Source organism: Coregonus lavaretus (genome assembly GCF_964263955.1).
Source record: "Coregonus lavaretus genome assembly, chromosome: 28".
Taxonomy (NCBI): domain Eukaryota; kingdom Metazoa; phylum Chordata; class Actinopteri; order Salmoniformes; family Salmonidae; genus Coregonus; species Coregonus lavaretus.
Window position 1 is genome coordinate 13,127,065 of NC_140015.1, and position 8,852 is coordinate 13,135,916.

Here is an 8,852-nt window from a genome sequence, read left to right on the forward strand (position 1 = left end):
TTAGTTTTGGGTGTTTGAGGGGGTAAGATGCCAATAAGTGGATAATAATGAATTGAATGCTAGCACCACATTTTTTAAATACATTTTTTACATTCATTTCCAGTTCTTGTTTTGGGGTAGTATGGCAAACAGTTATTGCATTATCCATGCTTTCAATATACATTCACAAACATCAAGTTCTAAGCCTGTGCTAAAACTGAAACTTTGTCTATATGAATACCGGGATGACTTAAACCAAGCCAAGGGCACTCTCTGGTGGTTACTGAGTGTAGTGCAGGTATGGTTTTTAGCGTCAGTGTCTGTAGTGTCTCAGGAGTCCACATGAGGGCGGTATTGGACTGGAGTGACCACTGGTCAAGCAGCCAAACATTCTCACTGCAGAAGCTTATTAATCACTTTAATCATTCTAGTAAGGTAAATGTTATTTATTAGACAGTGCTCTGTTCTTCAAAACTAGCTGTCAAAGGAAGGAAACTTTATCTGCACTATAAGGGAACTTTTCCCTGGCTGTCCTACCAGAATCCGGTATGTGTAAAAAGGTCTTAAGAACATCAGCTAAAACGTCTGTGACAGATCAATTCTCTTAATGACCTGCTCTACATGTGAACTATGGGGATGGCACGTGATATCTTAAAGCTCCGTGCTAACCAAAATGAAATTAGTCCAGAAACGGCTAAGCACTTACTGTAGCACATCAACATCCACTCTCACATAATGGGTATTTTCTTATAGTAAAGCCACTTTTCATTGCATAATGGATTGACATGATTAAGACTTATTATGGCAGGGGATTGTGTTATGATATTATTACACCAAACATCTTCAGTGCACACTAGATATTTCTCCTGTTGCACAGCTAGCTCAGAGTCACGTTGGCCCTCTAAGCCTGTGGACGACAACTTGAAAATAGGAGGCTCCCCCCCCATCCCATAATTTTTTTTTTTTTTTTTTTAAATTTATTATACATTTAGCAGAAGAGCGACTTACAGGAGCAATTAGGGTTAAGTGCCTTGCTTAAGGGCACATCGACAGATTTTTCACCTAGTCGGCTCAGGGATTAGAACCAGCGACCTTTCGGTTACTGGCACAACGCTCTTACCCACTAAGCTACCTGCCGCCATAATTAAACCTGACCTGGTTTATCTCAAGGAATAACAAGGACAACATACAGGGGAAGGCATGTAGAGTTGCTCCTCAATTTAACTATGTCTATGGGGTCTCTGTCTACATGGTGTGGCCCTGAGGCTAGTGTGGTTCTGAACCATGTGGTACTGTAAAGTGTCCTTTTAAAGAGTAGTCCTGAGACACTGGGAGAAAGAGGGAACACTGTGTTCTTCTCCTGACAATGTTTTTTTTCTTCTTCTAGGGCCCTCAACACTATCCCCCCATCCGCCATAACAGCACAAAGTAATAATAGTTCTTTATTTATCTTACTTTTTTTTTTACAACTTTATTTCCCAGCGTGTCATGGATAAGCAGCAGTAAGAGCTGGCTTGCGTAAGAGGCCTAGAAACACCACTGTGTTTACATTACCAGGGTCCCCCCCCCGTTGGTCATGTTTCAAAGCAGAAAGTAAGAAGGAGTTTATTATTTTGCTCCTTTACCTAATTTAAATATACAGTGTTCTTTAACTGACCAGAAATAATCTCCCTTTGAATGTTCTTTTTCTAGTATGGTTATAAGAGATTTCTCCTTGGTCAAAATATGTTTTTACAGCTGTTGTAATTGTACTGGCTCTGATTCTCAAATCTCTTCACATCCACTGATCCAGGTACAGTAAGAGATATGGACTTACAGGCTCAAGATGTGATATTAATCAATTAGGTACAAATATGTGCATGGTCACAGCTCTGTGGTAGTTAAAGGGATGAGGAATTTCACAAATCACCCCCCCCCCCCGTTTCAAAGTCCAAAATTGTTATCTGTTGACAGTATTTTGTTGAATAACAGTATTTGCATAGTGTGTATTTTTATACACGTGTGTACAGTACACATGTCTATAGGGACGGCAGTGTCCTCTAGCATGGAATTGGAACATTGTGTGCCTTGCTTAACTCATTAGCACTAATTCTAACACCCCTTCAACATCCTCTTGACAGACTAATGGAAGTTTTTTTTCTTTTCGTTTACCACAAACTGTGACTCGGAATTCGACTGATCCTATGCTTTTTTTTAGGTCAGCATATGTTTTCCCTTTGCTCAGCCAACCACAAGGTTCTTAGAGGTGACAAACTGGCTGCACACATTGTATCCAATAGAATTCTAGCCCCAGTTGTTGTTTAGTCATGGCAATGTTCATCTGCTTCTACTGTCTGAGTTGTAGGCACATTGACATTATGGAGAAATCCTATTCTAGCTTTAATCAAAGGAACCACTATAAACCACAGCTATTACTTAGTAATGGGAGTAAAATGGTCTGAATTACAGAATAAAAATGTATCACGCTGACTGTGGGAACATGGCCTAACCATAGCATATGACCCATTTTGACCAGGATGACTGACCCAGTCTTAGAATACGTATTTGTCAAGTAAAATATCTGACTCAAAAACAGAAATGAACTTTGATTCAAGAAATCAAAAGTCTCTCCTGTTTGTTTGCCATTAAATAACAGAGGAGAAAGGACAAGACAATTTGTCCTGGGAGTTATAGGACTTGCTACCTTTACATTTTAGTCATTTAGCAGACGCTCTTATCCAGAGCGAGTTACAGTTAGTGAGTGCATACATTATTTTTTACATTTTTCATACTGGTCCCCCGTGGAAATCGAACCCACAACCCTGGCGTTGCAAACACCATGCTCTACCAACTGAGCTTCATCCCTGCCGGCCATTCCCTCCCCTACCTTGGATGACGCTGGGCCAATTGTGCGCCGCCCCATGGGTCTCCCGGTCGCGGCCGTCTACAACAGAGCCTGGATTCGAACCAGGATCTCTAGTGCCTTAGACCACTACGCCACTTACCTCTTGACATTCCTCTGAAGGCCCCTCTCTTTCCCCACAGCAGTAGCTACCTCTTAAACTTAAATAATGTACCGTCTGTCATTTTAGCCTGAGATAGGTTAAAGACAAAACTCCTGAAACTTGAATTGGCACAACTGACGGATAGTGAAAGAGGGTAGAGTCGGAGAGACAGATTAGATGATAAAGAAGAGCGTTAGACATTTGAGTGACAGGTACATTAGGTATATTAAATGCCCAGGTGAGGCCGGTTCAGAGAAACCCTCTATTCTGAGGGCTAGGGCTTTTCCTCACGATAGTGGTTATTACTGCTAAGAGCTCTGATAACATTGTTAGTGAAACACTTTTCCACGACCTGTCTGACCTCGCCAATGTTTTCAGCGGGTTTTTGGCCGATTACATCAGGCCGATTACATCAGGAAGTTTCACACAATATGAAAATCGGACACTAATGACGTCATTACACATGCATACACAAACACACCTCTGTGGGAGTGAGTTACATAACGCAGAGGAAGAAGAAGCTGCAGACACATAAATGAAACGATGGCAGCCTTTCTTCTCAGCGCTATTCTCAAAGGGTTCCAACAGGTTCTTCCCTGGCATCCTGATAAATCAGCTGGTCCTAAACTGAAAGAACATACGTTTATTGGTTCCCCTACCTCATCATCAACACACCCTCCAGTCCAGAACAGAAGCAGTATTACCAGCTGCCAGGAGCATCATATCATCACATATCATTGTCACCATTCATTGTCACCAAAAATGACAGTTATGTCACCAAACCAGAACGAAAAACAGCTAATGCCAGCCACCAGCTGAAACATCATGGCAAATAGTATTTGATCCTCAACCCACAAGGGTACACCAAGTTGCAGTTATGTAATGTCACTGAAGAATTACAAGTCATAACTTCTAATTAAATCCAGGAAGCCAGAGTTGTATTGTTCCCTTCCTCTTTGACAGCTAAAAGCAGAGTAGAAGAAGTCACAGGGTAGAGAGGTACTGAGAAAGATAGTTGGAGCATGAGATAGGCCGGGGGAGGAGGGAAAGACCAACAGTATCAGCCAATAGCAGCTAGAGAGCGGGTTGTGTACTTGACCATTCCCCAACACCAGAACCCAAAAGCTGAAGTGAACAGGGCTGCAGTGTTCATGTTGTGATTGGGATGGAAATGACTAAGAGCTCTGAATGATCCAGACCACCAGAATCATTTCTGTACCCCCTCACTCTGAAACACTGGACTCACTTACGAGCTAGTAGAGTCACAACGAGCCCACAGAGTTCACTGTGTGTGCCTGCGTGTGTGTATCTGCATGTATTCGTGTCAGTGTTCATGTGTTGTGTGTGTGTGTGTGTGTATGTGTATACAGTACTCCAGTCCACACAACTGTATTTGGCAGTATTTTTATTGCTCTCAGTGAGCTTACCCACCACACAGAAAATGAACCCTATAAGGACTGGCTTAGCTGTGCCTCTTGTTTTGATTGGGGCCTTTTCAAAGGTCTTGAGTTGAAGTTGAGAAGTTCACCCTGAGTTGAGTATCACCAAGTTTGATAATATCATCTCTGCCAGCGCTGCCTGCCTCTTCCATGTTGTGGCAGGATACAGTTGCCACAGACGGAGAAAAAACATCAGCCATCTGACCTGGCAACTCTTTGTTTAGAATGCTTTTGTTGTTCTTAAGCTTTTTCCAGGGAAATAATAAATAGCTGTGCTTAACCAAAGGCATTCAATGTCTCGGTTAAGAATGCCTCGCAATGAGAAACATATTAACTTGGTTAGGAAAGGCTTTGTGCTCTCTGAAAATTGTTTATTTTTCTCTCTCTTCAAAGAGGGACTAACTTGTGAAAGCAATTTTCTCTATATTTTGTCTTAGTTGATATCTATAGAGGACACAAGCAGAACGTCACTACACATTTGAGGAGCAGTACGGTATGTGCATGGTTGGTCTTGTTATCAATAGGAAACACTACTGTCCATGAAACACAAAGACATGAACCTCTGGGTCTTGTCTCAGTGAGTCTTTTCTGTCTCCTATGATGGCGTCTTGTCTTCTACATGATCAGGTTGCTTGTCCCCGGCATTTATCACAACATGCCAGGCCTTTGGATAATATACTTATATTTAAACATAGATATAGACAGACCTTTTGCGTATATTTTCTAGTTACTGAATGTGAAGGTCTGGACACCTAGAACTGCACTTGATGACATGAGGTACTGAGGTCAATGCTGGAATGTAACACAACAAGTCAACTAATTGGAGAGGGCCAGACAAACAGGCACATACCAGATTAATTGGTCTGTCAATGAACTGTCAATGTTGTAGGCTACACTTGCACTACTAGAGGGCAACTAGAGTCATTTGCTGGAACACTGTTGGATCATTTGTCTGGGCGTGGGGAATGGAATGCCATGTGATGTGATTAGGAGTTGATAGCTTGACAGGCTTGCCTATTGAACAACATGGCACAGAAAGTTCACTGGAATGTAATTGCTGTACCATTAACAATGCCTTGATAATTGTTCACATAGAAAGCTTGTCAAACTGATACAAGTTCTGATACTGAAAAGGTGAGCAGGTCCTGAGAGAGAAGAGAGTAAAGGGGGTGGGGTGGAGAGGGGGAGTATCCCAAGGTAGCCGAGCCTCCAAGCCCCTGAGCAGGGATGTTTTGTGATCCCCCTCTTGACTGCTCAGACATCAACTTGGTCACACCATAATGAGACTTTAATCAGGGACATAAGCATAAAGTAATTTCCCCATTATGTAAGGTGTGAGGGAGCAGCTTCTAGGAAAGCTGAAAGACTGACTGAGAGATCTAGAGATTGGAGAGGACGTGGCAAATGCAAGAGCGCCAGAGAAACGTGACGGATAAAGACAAACAAAAAGAGAGAAAAGTGAGAAATAAGTAGGCAGGGGTATAAAAGAAAAGAGTCTGGGCCATTTTATTCTCATGATGTCAGCTGCTAAATGGCCTTAAGTAATTAAATAGAGAATGGTGAGCCATGTGTTGGCTTGGTCTTTCATACAAACAGCCTTCACACTAATCTCATACGGAAGATCTCTCATGACGTCATATTGATACGATCTCTTCCCTGCGTTTGAATAGTGTGTTCAGAACACATACTGGATTTATAAAAGCATGTCTTATGGAAACAAAGTCCACCACCATTTGCATAGTATTTGCCCTATGCTCAAACAATTCAAATGAATACCGGTCCAGTGGTCCATATCCCAAATTCAAACCTGTTGTCAAACATGGTCAACCTTGGTTTTGTAACTGGTGATGTTGAGTTCAGTCAATGGTGTCTATATGGGAAGACAAAAGATTCCTCCTCTTCCCCACATGTTCTGCGTTTCGGATTCCCTGTTCCATATTTTCAACTCGGGGATCAAGGTTGGGAGGCTCCAGGTGGTGACAACTGTTTTAGGATGCTTGGTTACCAGGAATCAAAAAGCTCGCTGGCTGCTTTTAGCAGGAACGATTTAGAATCCAGATGTGTCTGACATTTTCCGAACAGAACAGGCACATTTTGTTTTGTACATCAGCAACACAGTTCACACACAGAGTACTACCAACATAATCTTCGCTGGACATGTGAGGGTGAAGGTTCATAGAGATGAGTTAGATCAGGGGTGTCAAACGTCCGGCCCGCGGGCCGGATCAGGCCCGCAAACGGGTTTAATCTGGCCCGCGAGATGTTTAATTAAAAAAAAAATAATAATAATAATAATTTTAATAATAATACTTTTGTAAAGTGTAAAAATGCGCTGCAATTTTTCAATAAAATAAACTGCTGTTCCAATTGCGTCCACTGGATGGCGCAATAGCAATTTTGTTAAGCAAGCAAACTGTTTATACCGGGGCAGAGCAAGTAGGTCAAGCACGTGCAGCCAATGAGCTACTTTGTTTTGCCCGCGATATTTATTACGGCTTCTACTTTTAACATTATGTGCTTTGGCACCCTCATTGCCCCAATATGTCTCTGTCAAAAAAGAGAAAAGTGGATGCAGAGTGCAGAGTGTTCCAAGAAAAATGGTCATCCTATTTATTCACGGAAATGACCGGACCTTGCATTTATGGTGGATGTTACAGAGCACCTGAATAACTTGAACAAACAGCTGCAAGGGCGCAACAAAGTTGTCACGCAGTATTATGACAGCATACGTTCTTTCAAGTTGAAGCTGTCATTGTGGGAGACGCAACTTGCCGGTGGTGATGCAGCTCACTTCCCCTGTCTGAAAAATGTGTGCGCGACCCAACATGTGGCAGACATGAAGCGGTTCAAAGATAAAATAACGGGACTGTTACGGGAGTTTGAGCAACGCTTTCAGATTTATGTTTATATGTTTTTATGTTGATGTGCTATTGTTTTTAATTGATTTTATTTTATTTGTATATTTAACCTATTCTTGACTCTGTGGTTCTTGCACTTGTTTGGGGAACAGGATGTCATTATTTTTATCTACATTTCTGCCTGAGAAATGACACCCTGATATAGTTCTGTGATCTGTGAAACAGTTCTGTTAATCACTGAGGCATTGTGTGTTTGTGTGTTCTTTGTCCTCAGAACTTTCAAATAACTTGAGGTGTTTTATGATTAATAGTGATGTTGTGCTTTTGGACACTGTCCTCAGGCTCCAGCTTTATGTTTATATGTTTTTATGTTGATGTGCTATTGTTTTTAATTGATTTTATTTGTATATTTAACCTATTCTTGACTCTGTGGTTCTTGCACTTGTTTGGGGAACAGGATTTCATAATTTTTATCTACATTTCTGCCTGAGAAATGACACCCTGATATAGTTCTGTGATCTGTGAAACAGTTCTGTTAATCACTGAGGCATTGTGTGTTTGTGTGTTCTTTTTCTTTAGAATTTTCAAATAAACTTGACGTGTTTTATGATTAATAGTGATGTTGTGCTTGTACTATTTTGGACACACTGTCCTCAGGCTCCAGCTTTATGTTGTATGTTGATCGTATTAAAACAAAGAAAACAATCTGAAGTTGTTGTTTTTAAGTTATATATACCATGATTTTTCCGGTCCGGCCCACTTGGGAATAGATTTTCCTCCATGTGGCCCCTGAGCTAAAATGAGTTTGACACCCCTGCACTACTCTTTGCAGAGAGCAGGTTATCTTAGTGTCTATGGAAGCTCTGCTTTATTATTTTCATTTGTATTGGTCCACTGGTTTTCAGCTGCAGTTTTTCCACGAAGGCTTTGGTCTTGATATAACTATACCTGAATTAGTTTTAAATCCTCTCACAATGGCTGTCTTCCAGATAAATATGAGGACAAAATGATCCTGCAACTGTGTGAAACCCAGCCAGAACTTTCAACATTGGCTATGACTATTATCGCAGTCATGGCTTGCATAATGTGTGCGTGCGAGGGTGTGAATGTGTGTATGGGGTTGGTAGGGGTGTACATATAGCAACGGAGTCAAACAGAGACACTCCTGCCGAGAAAACAAAGGTTATATTAACAAGGGTGACTAAAGAAAGGGAGAGGGAGAGAGAGGGAGGTTGAAGGAAAGTGTTACTAACATTTCTTGCATTCCACAGGTCTGAGGAGCAGGATATTCAGGGAAGCGGTCACTCCAGGCAGGGCCCGTCTGTCCATCCGTCCAGAGCCTGAGTGGAGCTAGCTGGACTGGGCCCAGTGCCGACCCTCAGAGGAAGAGCACATTAACGCAAGAATCCAGAACATTGGCATACAGGGACATTGTTCAACCTGCTGCAAGTAAACAAGGGAGACAGAGTGTGTGTGTGTGTGTAAGAGTTGTGGGTGGGTGTGTGTGTGTACCAGTGAAGAAACCGTCGCAGCATGTCCCTTTTCAAGTGACACTGGTATTTCCTGTAAAGAGTGGCTAGATATTTCTGGAA